We start from the raw sequence: 15,248 nt of genomic DNA on the forward strand, positions 1-15,248 counted from the left end.
AAAAACTTATTTTTAAACCCACTTTCCATGAACTCTTTGAAGTAATTTTATATAGCATGTAATATATATATATATATATATATAGATAGATAGATAGATAGTTTCCAACTTAGGATGGTTCACCTTATAGATATTTCAATTTTGTGACTGTGTGAAAGCAATATACCTTCAGTAGACACTGTCATTGAAATTTTGAATGGGCAGGTAGCATGGGATAGGATACTTCCCAGCAATGTGGGGCAACATTAGCAAGCCACAGCTCTCAGTCAGTCATCTGATCCCAAAGCTAATCAATAAATATTTTGCATTGTACTATATTTCTGGTGTCTTTTTGGATATCATGGTTTATGTTTTTGTATGCCATTGTGTCTCTGAAATGCTCATCCTGTGTTTACAAGAGATATTTACTATTTTATTATAAAATAGTCTTCCTTGCCAAATTGTTGGCTAACATAAATGATCTGAGTGTGTTTAAGATGGGCTAGGCTAAACTGTGATGTTTAGTAGGCTAGTTGTATTAAGTGAATTTTTGATTTACAATATTTTCAATTTATAAATCATAAATTGAGGAGTGCCTTATAATTATATATAATACGTATTATACTACTATATTATAATATTTGTATTAAAATTTTTGCTTATTGTTGCTTTTTTGGATCAAATTGCTGTCTCATATTCATTTTTTTCTGATATATGACTTCATAATTTTTTAGCAAAAGGGTTCACAGGTTTAAAAATGTTCTGATTCCCTATGATGTGTACAAAAGTATCTTGATTTATTCTTATGAAAGTTGGGTTTCATATTCTAGGTTCAAATAATTTTCCCACATGAATTTTTAAGAAAGAGCCCAAGAAGGACAGTCTTGCATGCCAGTGTGAGTTTTATTCCTTTATGTGGAATAATGATATTGTTTCTCTATGAAGCAACTGCAATTTTTGTCTCTATCTTTGGAGTCTTGAATTTATAGCATAACGTGCCTTTTTCATTCACTTGAAACTTACTGAGTCTTCCATTTTCAAGACACTTGTCTTCAATTCTGGAAAATTTTTTTCCATTTATGACTTGAATATTTCTTCCCTTCAACACTGCAAAATCTCCTTAACTGGGATAATAATTAGACAAATATTGGGAGCACTGGGGCTATCCCCTGAGCCTCTTAACTTTTTTTGTTGTTGGCTATTAAATCTCCTTTTTGTACTGAGTCATGTTATGGAAGGATTCCTTGTCTAATCTGGTTCATTCATATTTACTCTTCATTGTCCAGTTTATTATTAGTTTGGCTCTTGATTTTTTTTTTACTTAAATGATCAAACTTTTAGTTTTCAAGATCTACACTTGATTCACTTGATGGATCTCATGTTCACTTTCATGTCTTTGAGATATTATTTATACCTATCCTAAATTGTTCTTCTGTATTCTTGATTTCCTTGGGATGTAAGTGCCTACATGAGTGCTTTGACATCAAATGTCAGTGATCCGTGGTTTTTCATTCTTTTCTTGACTGGAGATCCCTGTCTGTCTATGAAGCCTGCTTCTGGGAATGGATCTGTGTATGCTTTCTGATGAACTATACTCTCAAGTGAATGGAGGAGGGAGAGAGGGCTTATGTCTGGAGCATGCGGGCAGTTTTCTAGGTATAATTGAATACCTGTTTCCCCTCATTTTTCCCAGGACTCTACTCTGTGTCCATGACCCAGGACCCTGCATTCATTGTTCTCACTGAGGGAATGCATTGCTGTTGCTTACCTACACAGCCCAGGGTGAGAAGCCCCTTAGCTGCTGCAAGGAACTCTTCCCAATTGCCCCATATAGATTTCACTCAAGCGTGGGCTTCCTCCCTCTTTTTGTTGATAGTCTTTCTTGGCATGTGTTTGGTTTGTGTCTTTGATCCCATTTGATTTCTGTCTTTCAGAAGTCAGGCAAGTTTCTGGTCTTATGCAGGGTAGAAATCAATGCTAATTTTTGTTACTGCCACTATTTCTAGGAATGGTGTCTTGTTTTTCGCTGTAGAGGTGAACACTAAGGATTTTTGGTTGCTGTTATTCTAGAGGTGGTACAGAGATGTGAGGCTGGAGCTTGTGTTCAGTTTTCCAAGCTGAATCAATCTGAATACCCCCTTCTCCCCAGCTCATAAAGGCCATGTTCAGAGGGCTTTTTATGACGCTATAATACAGCAAGGTTAATTAGGAACATGTTTGCTGGAGCCAAAACACTCTTCAGTTTGAATTCCTGTTCTATCCAGCCAGGTAAGTATAAGTTGCTTATTGTCTCTGTGCCTCAATTTCTTTATTTAACAAATATACTTAAATAATAATAGAACCTACATCAGATAGTTGTTACGAAGAGTCAGTGAATCCCTGGCTTTTGAATCTTCCATACATTTAGCCATCATAACTGTGGAAACTGCAAGGAACAAAATTGGCTCAGCTGCTCAACATTCAGTTCTCTATTAATTACTGTGAGGGATGCTCCAAGTCCCATTTCTGTTTTCTGTATTAGTTGACCTAGATCTTGGAGTTTCACTAGCAACTTAGTTTTGAAGTGCTGCTGCTTTCTCCGCTTCTGTTTTTCTGATCATATTTGCTTTCTCTCTTCCTGGTTCCTTTGAACTTTCTGTTCTTCTGCTTGATTACTTTCTTGCCAGCATTGTTATAGGATAATTAATGAAAAACCTAGTAATTTTTATATCATCTCAATAGGACATAAGAGGAACGAGAGTAGATGCACATATTTGGCCATTTATCTTAATTCTGAGTCCTGTCTTGAGAATTCCTAAATTTTATGGCTAGCTTTGGACTGTAAGCTGTGGCCATTGGCAATGAAATAGCGTTTTATTCCTGTGGTCTGTGCTAAATTACACTGTTGTTTTTTCTGGGTTTTCATTTGTTTGTTTTAATTTGCTTGCATTTCAATGCTTCACAGTTTCTCCTTTTTGTGACTAATCACACAACAGCATGGATATTTGTGAAACGCAGCCACCCATTCAGACCAGAATATTGGCACTTTCAGATCCTCAGCCAGAAGGCTGAGCAGCAGGCTCTGTTTCTAAGTTAGCCTTCTCAGTGTCTCACAACCCCACACATTCTGTTTCTCTATAGTTCACAACTGGGAAAACATGGTTCTTTCAAGAAAATTTTCTTACATCTCTCCAAGAGCAAACATGAAGCACAGGACTAAATAAATCCCTTTAGTTTAAGCTTTCAGATGGAAAAAGGCAAAAATGAGCAGAGTGTAACAGATTCAGGCTGATCTGAATTTATTAGATTAGAGGCCACTCACTGATTTGTAAAGGCCTATTTTCCAAGAGATTGAAGCAAGCTATGTTAATGGATAATACCCTATGTAGGAAATGGTGCAACTTTTATAGTATTAAAACTTTCTTTTAAAAATAAGGTTTGTATGGAAATTAACTGATGAGTGAAAATATGTGTTATTTAAAGTAGAAGCTTAAATTACAAAGTGCTATGTAGTTACTTCACTGCATAAATAGTTTAACTGTAAGCACGATGCTGTGGGAAATGTCTGGAGTTGCAGGGGCTTAGTACAGATATCCTCTGCCTGCTTCTAGCCAAATAAAGAGGGTCTTTCTCTTCTCTGAAATGTAATCGTCTTAGACTGAACTGTATGGAGCACATTTCTGTAAATAAAGATACCGCTGATAGTCAAGCCAAAGAGAAATACAAATAGCTACTGGAAAGCTATTATTCAGATCCTTAAAACTATGGTGTTAGCCAGAACTTTCTTACAAAAGACATTTCTTTCACATCTGTAATTACTAAGGTGTATAAATAGCTCCCAAATTAAAGCATAGTACTTACTTTATTTCTTCCGCTTGGGAGATGGAAGTAAACTTGACACCAGGGCAAGACCTTGTCTGTAATACTCCCATGTCACTATGCGTACTTTGCTCAATTTAGAGCCAGATGGATTTTATCTGTCTTTATAGCCTTTTAGAGGATGAATGCAACTAGGTGTTAACCATTTGTTGCATTTAAACCTGCAGAATACTGAACCTTGCAATTTTGTTTTCTACTGCCCCAATCAGAAATCCCTTATGGGATTTCCACTGATACCTTATATATACCATACTTTAAATGAGGTTAAAATAAATTCTACCTGGAACCTTGATTAATGAACTAAACCAAGATAGTCTTGAAGGTAACGAGAATCTGAAATGAAATAAGGCTGTAGGTCTCTGTTTGGATGTGACTTCTCCATAAATGATGACCCCACTGGTATCTAACATCCTGATTTTTCCAGAATTGTATGTATTTTCATTCAGCTGATGAATAGGCAGCACCACAGTCACGAGTGCTGGAGCAGACTATTTCTTACAGATTTCCTGTCCCAGAATGGGAAGGCTTATTTGTCTCTTTGGAACATAAGTTTTCAAAGCATCCTAGGGAATTCTGGCACTTATCTTGGGGGCTTTTAAGGGATGTGGAGGAAGTTCATGTTGGAGAGAAGGCATGCTGGCTGGAGGCCAGATCCTACCCCATTCCAAACTCACACCCTTCACCATCACACACACAGAACTTTTACTGTTTTTATAGAGATTGTACTTTAACATGAAATTTTGGTTTAAAAAAGATTGACTTGCTTAAACCAAGACAACCAATAAAACCCCTTCATATTTGGGAACTAATACTTTCAAAGAAAATATGATTCTTTACTTTCCGAGCATGAAGTTACATGTAAGAAGAATTTTGAAATCTTCTAAAGGAAAGATCAGTTTGATGGTTTGGAAACCCACTGTTTTCTGGAACGCTACTCCAGGGATTTGGGGTGGGGTAAGCTCCGTAAGGGAGTTGAAAGCCTTCAAGAACAGGATATGGTTAGTTTCTGGTCCAATTAATATTCAGATTTAACCAATATTTACAGAGCTGTAATGTTGTGTCTGGCCTCATGCTGTGAGCTCTTTTACATGTCATCTTATGTATTCTTCATAGCACCTTTGAAGTGTGTATTATCATCCCCATCTCATAACCAAGGAGCAAAGGCTTTGGAAGAATAAATGCTTGGTGAAAAAACACACAGCTCGTATAAGTGGAAGAGCCAGGATTCAAACACATCTCCCCATAGCTTGCTATTACATATGTTGTGATTTAGGTCTTAGAACCTGAAACTCCGGGAGTTTGTACGTTGCATCTTACTTCTATATCATTCTCACTGCTCATGATTAGAGATATGTTATTGAAAGGGGAAAAAATCTACTGTGGGTGAAATGACTCATTTATACAGTGATTCCATGGAGATGCCACTGCATTTTTTTTAAGACTTATTTATTTATTTGAAAGTGACAGTTACACACAGAGAGAGAGGGAATGGCAGAGAGAGAGAGAGAGGTCTTCCATCTGCTGGTTCACTCTCCAATTGGCCACAATGGCTGGAGCCACGCCAATCTGAAGCCAGAAGCCAGGAGCTTCTTCCAGGTCTCCCACATGAGTGGAGGGGCCCAAGGACTTGAGCCATCTTCCACTGCTTTCCCAGGCCATAGCAGAGAGCTGGATCGGAAGAGGAGCAGCTGGGACTCGAACTGGAGCCCAAATGGGATGCTGGCACTGCAGGTGGCGCCTTTACCTGCTAAGCCACAGTGCTAGCCCTGCCATTGCATTTTCAGGACTTTCCTATCCCTTCAATAACAAGCTACTAACATGTAGGACCTTTTGGAAGTCAGAGAATAAGGACACCCAGCTCAGAGCACTCTCAGGGCAACTCAGAGCATCAAAGAAGCTGCCTGTACTCTCTCAACCCCCAAAATTCTCCACTTTTAAGGCTTTCAAATGGGTCCAACATTAATAAATAAAATGCATTTAAAGGGTAGTAAAATAATTGGTTTTGAAATTTTCCACCTAGTTTTCCAGATGAGTTGTAAAAAAAAGGAAAGTTTTATTTATGAGTGTTTATTTACAAGAAAACTAGTAAAGTTTTCTGGCTTTGCAACATGATTAGATTAGGTAATGTTTTAGTTTATGTGTATTTTTCCTCAAATCCTAACTGTCCAAACTGTATCCAGAAAAAAATATTTTCTTATATATCAAAGACATTGTTCCAAATTATGATGCTTCCCCAGCACATTCATTGTTGTATGTTCTTGCTTTTTGAAAACTGTGTATTCTTATTTCGTATTTATAAAACATTAAGCACAAGCTGGATTGTTAAATATAAAACCCACTGCAAATAGTTCTTTGAAGAAATGAAAACCCCGAATCAGCAGTGCTGCAGAAACCTGGAATCACATGGAGACTGAGTTTGTTTTCTCTCTCCTCTCCCATCATTGAATGTCCCGCTGAATGTCACTGCAAATTTTCCATACCTAGCCTATCTGCAATTAGCTTAGAAAAAAATTAGATGTAGTTTAGGATAAATGCACATATATACATAATATATATACATACAGGGCACGGCTGCTCAGAGCTGCATCTTAGTGATGGGCTGCGGCAGCCGTTTTTTTTTTTTTTAAAGTCAGAAGACCTGTCTCATGAGGGTATTAGTAAGAGAAAGAGACCCATCCCTCCTCAGCCCCTCAACAAGGCAGCCTCCCGGAAGGAGGAAGTCACGTCCAGGAAGGCGTGAGAAGCTGTTGGAACTGCCTCGCGGGTGAGCTCGGTTAGTGGGGTCCTCTGCGGGGGTTACTCGGCACATGTGGGCCGTGTGGAGAGGGGAGCAAGCGGAGAAGGCTGCAGGCAGCGAGGGCGTCCCTCGGGTTAGTGCCCGCGTCTTGTTTTGCGTTTTAGTAGAATCTTGGCGCCGAGTTGTCGATTAGGAGGGAGCAGTCCCCGGTGCATGCAAGGCAGCCAGGCCCACAATTCAGCTGACTTTCAGAAGTGGCCAGGGTGGGAGATCCGCTGGTTCGGCTTGGGCAGTTTCTCCAGCATGTCCATCAGCAGGCTGAAGCTGGGTCTCTCCTGCAGGTCGGAAGCCCAGCAGGCAGATAGGATCTCGCTGACTTCCTTCCCCAGACTGATGGAGGCCAGCACGTGCTTCATTCCTTCCCCGCTTCCAATCTACCAGATCAGGGCCTCCGCGGCCTGGGTCTTGAAGGGTCATGGTGTCCCGTGCTTGGAGCTCATACCAGACGGTCCCGAACGCGTGGACGTCAGCAGCTTTGGAGAACGGCAGCTGGTCCTCGTCCTTCCCGGGCGTCATCTCAGGCACGATCTCGGGCGCCAGGTAGCACAGCCAGTCGTGGGACAGCTTCAGCTGGTTCTCACGCCGCTCCTCTCGGAACACGCCTGAGACCCCAAAGTCCGTGATGACCATTTTGCCATTGTCGTAGAAGACGTTCTTGGACTTGAGATCCTTGTGCGCAATGCCCTTGTCGTGGATGATAGCCCATGCCCTTGATGATCTCCTGCGCGATCTGCCTCAGCTTGTTGATGTTCAGGGACGTCTTGGGGTCCCTCACAAACGAGTGCGACGTCCGCCCCTGGCAGAAGCTGGTGATGATGGCCAGGTGGAGCGGGTTCATGCAGGCGCCCATGAACAGCACCACATTCTCGTGCCGCATCTGCCGGTAGTTCATACCTCCTTCTTGAACAGCTTCAGGTGGTCTGGGTTGTGGCCGTCCATCTCCAGCAGGCGGATGGCCACCTCGCCTTGCCAGCAGCCCTGCTGCACACAGCCCCAGCGACCCTACCCGATGGGCTCACCCAGCTCCACCTGCTTGAAGGGGATGTCCCATTCCTGCAGGTACACGCTGGTCTGGCTGGCTTTGCGGGAGATGGGGCTGTGCCAGGGCCGCCGGGAGCTGGGCAAGTCGTCCACCTCGTCCTCGTCATCTTTGGCCTCTAACCTCCGCGCCTCTGGCACCTCAGCCTCCACTCCAGGAGCCTCCAGCGTGTCCACTTTCCTTCCCCATTCTTTAAAATTAAATATATGATTATGTTTTATTTGTTACATTAAGTGATGTATTAAAAATTCAATGTATATATGAGCTAATGTTTGATGTGATTTGTTTTTGTATAGCATGATTGAAGAAAATAATTGAAAATTTTGCACTTTTTTAGTCCCTTGGAAATTTGTATTTTAAAAGTTTTTAAGAACGTACAAGTATTTTGTATGTAATAAATTAGCTTTGTATATGAAAATGGGTTTAAATCAAATAAAAAATTTCTGTTACTTTCAAAAACTGCATGTTATATGCATTTATATGAACTATATATTATATATAATATAAATATACAATCATCCCTCACTGTCCATGGAGGATTGGTTCCAGAACATCTTCAATCCCAGAAGATACCAAAATCTGCAGATGCCCAAGTCTCAGATATTAAATGGCACAGTATTTGCGTATAACCTATACACAGCCTCTCTTATACTTTAAAGCATCTCCAGATTACTTATAATGCTGAATTTCATGTAAATGCTTTGGAAATAGTGGTTATGTTGTGTTGTCTAGTGAATAATAACAGGAAGTAAGAGCCAGTGCATGTTCAGTAGAGACACATTTTTTTTCCTGAATATTTCCCATCTGGTTGGTTGGATCTGGTGGATGTAGAATCCATGGGCATGACCATATTTGTGTAGCTATGAATCTGGCCTCTGCAGAATGGTGGGAATCATGTCAGTCTTTGACTACCAGAGCCAGAAAATAAAGCAAATCTTATAGCATAATCATTCTCTATATTACTAAGAAACACATTTCTTGGATGGTGTTGAGAATAGGACAAAAATAAAAGACATAGGGAGCAGGAGATAGGCATCCCAGTAGTCAAGTCTTTGGGTTCAAATTCAGGACTGTTTCTTACTAATGGAAAGGTCTTGTGAAATCCCTACCTGAACTTGAGCTAGATGTAAACACACTGATCTACCTGAGCTTCCAAGCCCATGTGTTAGGGGCAACTATACAATGACCTTATAAACTGGAAAGTGTTAACATAGGTAAGGCATTTTCTTTTGGAGAAAGAGAAAGATTGGGATTGAGGGGCAGGAGAAGAAGCAAGGCATGAGGAGTAGAGTGGAGGCTTTTATTTCTGTTTTCATACCCTACACACATACTCACGAAAGGACTGGGGGATAGAACATCTGAGTGGTGACTGATGCTCATGTGTCAAGTGCCACAGTCAGGTAGGCAAGAACTGTGGTGGAATGAGGAGGTGAAAAGGTCATGCCAAGGTGGCCGCTGACAACAGAAACTGCCTGGCAACAGGCCGTGATTGGATGGCTTCAGAAACCACATGACAACAGAGCCTGACTGACAGCAGGCGGTGAATGGATGGTTTCAGAAACTGCCTGGCAACAAGAGCCTGCCTGGCAACAGGCTGTGATTGGTTAGGGCATAGACCACCCTTGACCGATTGGCTGCCTTGGCTATATAAGCAGCTGTAACAACTAAAATAAACGAGTCTGTGGGCTGCTCACCTCAGGCCTGCTTTCACCCTACTCCCGGGGTCTGTGTGGTGATTCCATGCCTCTTGCCCCCACCACACTCCTCATCTCAGAACGAATCCTCTTAGAAGAAATCCACTGTAACAAAGAACTACTGTGCACTCATGTTCACAATGGGTTTTAACAGTTGCTTGTTTTTTAAAAAAAAATTATTTTTGACAGGCAGAGTTAGACAGTGAGAGACAGAGAGAAAGGTCTTCCTTCCATTGGTTCACCCCCCCAAAATGGCTGCTACAGCCGGTGCACTACACCGATCCAAAGCCAGGAGCCAGGTGTTTCCTCCTGGTCTCCCATGTGGGTGCAGGGCCCAAGGACATGGGCCATCGTCCACTGCTCTCCTGGGCCACAGCAGAGAGCTGGACTGGAAGAGGAGCGACCAGGACAGAATCCGACTGGGACTAGAACCCGGGGTGCTGGTGCCTCAGGCGCAGGATTAGCCTATTGAGCCATGGCGCCGGCCTAACAGTTGCTTCTGACAGGTCCTGAGCACCCTGGTAGGCAGTTAGCCTCTCCTAGGTGCCACAGTTACATCCTGCTGGGTATGGAGTGCTGACTGTATTTGTGAATACATGTGAGCAGGAGCCCTGTGAACATTTCCCGTTTCCATGTTTGTTTATTCATCTGGATTCTCCTGCCTGCTTGTTCTACATTCACAGATTCAACCAACCAGATGGGAAATATTCAGGAAAAATGTTGTTTCTGTACTGAACATGTACTGGCTTTTACTTCTTGTCATTATTCACTAAACAATACAGTATAACGAATAGGAGAAAACCTGTTCATCAGAGACTGTTGCAGGGAACAAGGGTGTCTCACAGACGCATGCTGAGCTCCATACTGGCACACTGTGGAGGATCCACACAAGGGATTATTTTCAGTACTTCCAGTTTTATAGGATACTTGAAGTTCCAGTAAGAAGTCAGTTAGCTAGAAGTTGATCCCTTGAACAGAAAGCTACGAAGATCCTTGTGGATTACTATTTTTAAGTTGTTTTATGAGCTGCTTAGGTGATTTTTGTTTTCTTTTTTAAAAAAAAGATTTATTTATTTATTTGAAAGAGTTATAGAGAGACAGGGGGAAGAGACAGAGGTCCTCCATCTTCTGGTTCACTCCTCAGATGGTCGCAATGGCTAGGGCTGAGCCAGGTTGAAGCCAAGAGCCAGGAACTCCATCCATGTCTCCTATGTGGGTGGCAGGGGCCCAAATATTTGGACGAACTTCCATTGCTTTTTCAAAGCCATTATCAGGGAGTTGGATTTGAAGTGGAACAATCAGGGCATGAACCTGTGCCCATATGGGAAGCCAGTGTTGCAGGCAGTGGCTTAACCCACTACGTCACAATGCTGCTCTTGCCCCCATCTTTTTTTTTTTATTTATTTTTTTTATTTTTGACAGGCAGAGTGGACAGTGAGAGAGAGACAGAGAGAGAAAGGTCTTCCTTTGCCGTTGGTTCACCCTCCAATGGCCGCCGCTGCAGCCGGCGCACCGCGCTGATCCGATGGCAGGAGCCAGGATCCAGGTGCTTTTCCTGGTCTCCCATGGGGTGCAGGGCCCAAGCACCTGGGCCATCCTCCACTGCACTCCCTGGCCATAGCAGAGAGCTGGCCTGGAAGAGGGGCAACCGGGACAGAATCCGGCACCCCGACCGGGACTAGAACCCGGTGTGCCGGCGCCGCAAGGTGGAGGATTAGCCTATTGAGCCACGGCGCCGGCCTATTGCCCCCATCTTTATTTTCATATACCTTACTGACTTGCCCAAGTGTGTTCTCTGCTTTACTTCTGATTCCAAAAGGAAGTGACTTCTTGAAAAGTAAATTCTATTTCTAGAGGGGAAAAAGAAGTATTTTTGTTTCTTTTAATTGTAGGTTGGAAGCGCATGAATAATGAAGCTTTAAGAAGTTGAATAGTCAGTCTTCAACAACTGGGTATTTCTGTGGACACAGAGGACTTAACAAGGCTCTAGCATTTCACAGAGACTGATAATAACAACTACCAATGACATTTGTATAGTAATATACAATTTATAAAATATTTCTCAAGCTTCATAGAGCTTTATTTCCAGCATTTAATATACTATTAAAAAGTAATTGCTAAAAAAAAAAAAAAAAAGTAATTGCTAAAACTCATTGAGTCTTTTTTTTATGTGACAGATAGAGTTGGACAGTGAGAGAGAGAGAGAGAGACAGGATAAAGGTCTTCCTTCCATTGGTTCACCCCCCAAATGGCCGCCACGGCTGGAGGTATGCCGATCCGAAGCCAGGAGTCAGGTGCTTCCTCCTGGCCTCCCATAAGGGTGCAGGGCCCAAGCACTTGGGCCATCCTCCACTGCCTTCCCAGGCCACAGCAGAGAGCTGGACTGGAAGAGGAGCAACTGGGACTAGAACCTGGCGCCCATATGGGATGCCAGCGCCGCAGGCGGAGGATTAACCAAGTGAGCCACAGTGCCAGCCCCCATCATTGAGTCTTACTGTGTAGATAAAAGGATACTTCAAAAAGTTTGTGGAAAGTGGAATTAAAAGATAAGTGTTTTGGTATAAAAGTGCATGTTTTTTAAAAGATATGTGTTTCAGTATAAAAAATCCATGTATGATTTTTTCATAATACTAGTTTCTATGAACATTTTGAAGACCCCTCGTATGTTAGGCAGTTACATGTAACTTAGTGCACTATTTCACCAGTCCCCAGGACAAACCATATGCTTCCTCCATTCACAGACAGGGAAACTGAGGCTCGAGGAGGTGCATAAGTCACCAGATCAATCCCTGTTACATGATAGCCTTTCTATTTCTTTATACCACACTGCCTACAAGTGGCCCTGTTCAATTATTGCCTGAGGGGCTAATCCATAGCTCCATATTTGCATTGTCTTAGGAGAGGTGAGGGGAGGGTGATGTCCTTAGCTTGCATTACCCAGTGTTCTGTTAACTACAGTTCTGCCAGGTGCTAAGTGTTCTCAGTAAAAACAAAAACAAAAACACCAACTCTGGGGTCAACTGAGTTCTTGAACAGCTGAGTTATACAAATCTAAACATACATTTTCCCTTCCTTCCTTCCTTCTTTCTGTCTTTCTTTCTTTCTTTCTTTCTTTCTTTCTTTCTTTCTTTCTTTCTTTTTTTCTTTCTTGTACCTTCTCAGGAGCCTTGTGCTTTCCCAAACACTCTTTTGGGGATGCTGACCTGGGTTTTATCCCAAAGAAAGAGGGTGTACAGGCAGAGCTGCGAGGTGAGGCACCTTGACCTCCCAGGGTCTGGTGACCCTTTTGCTCTTCTATTCTAGAAGATAGTTGGGAAAACATTGAAAGAAAGCAGCATAATTTAAAAATAGTGTATTAAAAAAACAGTGCTGCTCAGAGCTACATCCTGCCTCTATTTTCTTTCTCAGCTTCAACCTCTTGGTCAGGGCACATTTTTGGGCATGCCCTGCCTCACCATGCAGCTCAATGAAGATGTGGGACCTGGTAGGTAGAAAGATTTAGACGCAATCGTATTTCCTTTGCCCTCCTGCACTGGGAATCTGGATAAGTTATATACTCTTTGTGGTTCCATTTCAATTTTTATAAAATGGGAATAATACTACCTACTTGGTAGGGTGGTTGTAAGGATTAAGATTCCATAATAAAGCCTCTGGTATGCAGTCTGGCTCTGAGCAGGTGATGATTAACAGTGGCTACTCAGGTAAGCTAGAAGCAGCGCCATCAAAATTAAAACTTATTTTTGCTATGATCTTGGCCCTGGCATATGAATGAGGTTTAGTAATATTTTTCTTGCTGGCTCTCACTTGTATTTTATATTAGCCACAAATCTTCCTCTTGTTTCTTAACCACAAAACTTAAAGGTATAATGGATTTCTTAAACAGTGGTAGGATGGCATGGGGGCAATCTTATAGGAATCCTTTTGTATGCCTTTAGCGTGGTCTGTGATTCTAAGTGGACTTGAGAGAACATGAAGTAGAATGGCCATCCCTTCCGGTCCTACAGCACATCACCATCTGCAAGCATGTTCCCCTCTGTGATCACACTTGAGTGTCTAACTAATCCTACAGACCTGGCGCTTTCTCGGCTATTGTGCTAAGACACTAAATGGCACTGGGCTCAATCAGGACAACAGGAGTCCCCTTGCAGTACAGGGGTCCCGGTGACATTACAGAAATTCTATATTTAATGTCTTTCATACCTTTTTCCATATAGAATGGATTTTTCTAAATACACAGAAATTCCTGACTCTTCACAATCCTCATGGCCCTAATGAATGAAACCAGAATCCTTGACAAGGTCTTCCCAGTCTAGTCACAACCTGCCTTCCAGGTTCTTCTCTATGGTCCTCCTCTTGCCTTCTCCTCAGCACTTTCCTACCATAGTAGACCCACTATCATTTCTATGCATAATGCGTATATTTTTCTATGGAATATATCATTTTTATATGAGTGCCTTATTCATGTTGCTTCTTTGAGAAGAGTATTATATCCCCTTCTCTTTAGGCCATCCTCCTATGCATTTTCAAGGCTCAACTTAAATTTCACACCCTCCAACTTCTCCAGGCAGTATGTGCTTCTTACTGTATATTATGATAGCATATGAACACATCTCTACTGGAATAGGACTTACACACTATAATCATTTGAAGGTAATAGGTAGTGACTTATTTCTCTTTTTCTTTTTCTTTTTTTTTTTTTAGACAGTGAGAGAGACAGAGAGAAAGGTCTTCCTTTTCCATTGGTTCACTCCCCAAATGGCCACTATGTCCAGTGCACCGCGCCGATCCAAAGCCAGGAGCCAGGTGCTTCCTCCTGATCTCCCATGCAGGTGCAGGGCCCAAGCACTTGGGCCATCGTCCACTGCCTTCCTGGGCCACAGCAGAGAGCTGGACTGGAAGAGGAGCAACCAGGACAGAATCCAGCACTCAATAGGGACTAGAACCTGGGGTATCGGTGCCGCAGGCGGAGGATTAGCCAAGTGTGCTGCGGCGCCAGCCTCTCTTTGTAAGCACTTAATACAGACCAGATGCTGGATAAATGTTTGTTGAATGAATGAATGATGACTAGAGGAGTGAAAGCATTCTCCTAATTCAAGCATTAACAGCCAGCGGGTGTTTGGAGTCAGGAGGGTGTGGGGATTTGAGACTCTAATGTTCCAGGGTCACTCGTGTTGGATAATTACCTTATGGATCTAGCAACTCCAGGAGCATTTGTGGATCAACACAGGAAGTGGAGGGAAGGATGACTGTGTCTTCTGCTGGCCGCTTCCCAGGGTATTTTGGTACTCTTTCACCCGGGGGAGCCTAACCCTTCTTTCTGAGAGCTTGAACAGTAAGTGCCCTCCCCTACCCCTCCAAGTGTGGGTCAGTCAGAGCAGATGTCTCAGTTGGCATGAAGAGGAAGGTGTAGGATGGACTCAGAGAGGGCAAGCCCATGGGTCCATGCACTCTGGAGCTCACTTCCATCTAGGTCCTCAGTCAAAGATGCGAACAACTCCCTCTTCAGGGACGAGCCGGCTCCCTTTAGGTCTCCTCTGCTCTTTGCTAATTTCAGCAAGACTCCTTGGTGGCACAGGAGTCAGGAGCAGAAAACAAGTCATGACCCAATTAAGCGATCCTTGAATTTGAGCAGCGCCAGCTGCCACAGAACAAAGCAGGTTTTCAGGGACCCTAAGGAAATCAAGACAAAGCCGGTTCATTGGAAGCATGTCAATAAACGTTAGGGCTGCATGAATAGGCATCACTTCAAGTGGTCAGGCCCGAGGATTTGTCACCTTGGGGGCGGCTGTGGAATGTTCTTTCCTAGGGATTTTAACAGCAGGTTACATTTTTATCTGTCTAGAGTTGTTCAGCTGTGAGCCATCCTGGAAGCACAGAGGGG

General features: G+C 42.7%; 1 pseudogene; it reads right to left on the reverse strand.

The window, feature by feature from the left end:
* Nucleotides 1–6,668: 6,668 nt before the first annotated feature.
* Nucleotides 6,669–7,879, reverse strand: LOC100339569 (kinase suppressor of Ras 1 pseudogene; annotated as a pseudogene).
* Nucleotides 7,880–15,248: the final 7,369 nt, after the last annotated feature.

The sequence above is a fragment of the Oryctolagus cuniculus genome, chromosome 5, assembly GCF_051225735.1.
Source record: "Oryctolagus cuniculus isolate XC-2025 breed Fujian yellow rabbit chromosome 5, ASM5122573v1, whole genome shotgun sequence".
NCBI classification, from domain to species: Eukaryota; Metazoa; Chordata; class Mammalia; order Lagomorpha; family Leporidae; genus Oryctolagus; species Oryctolagus cuniculus.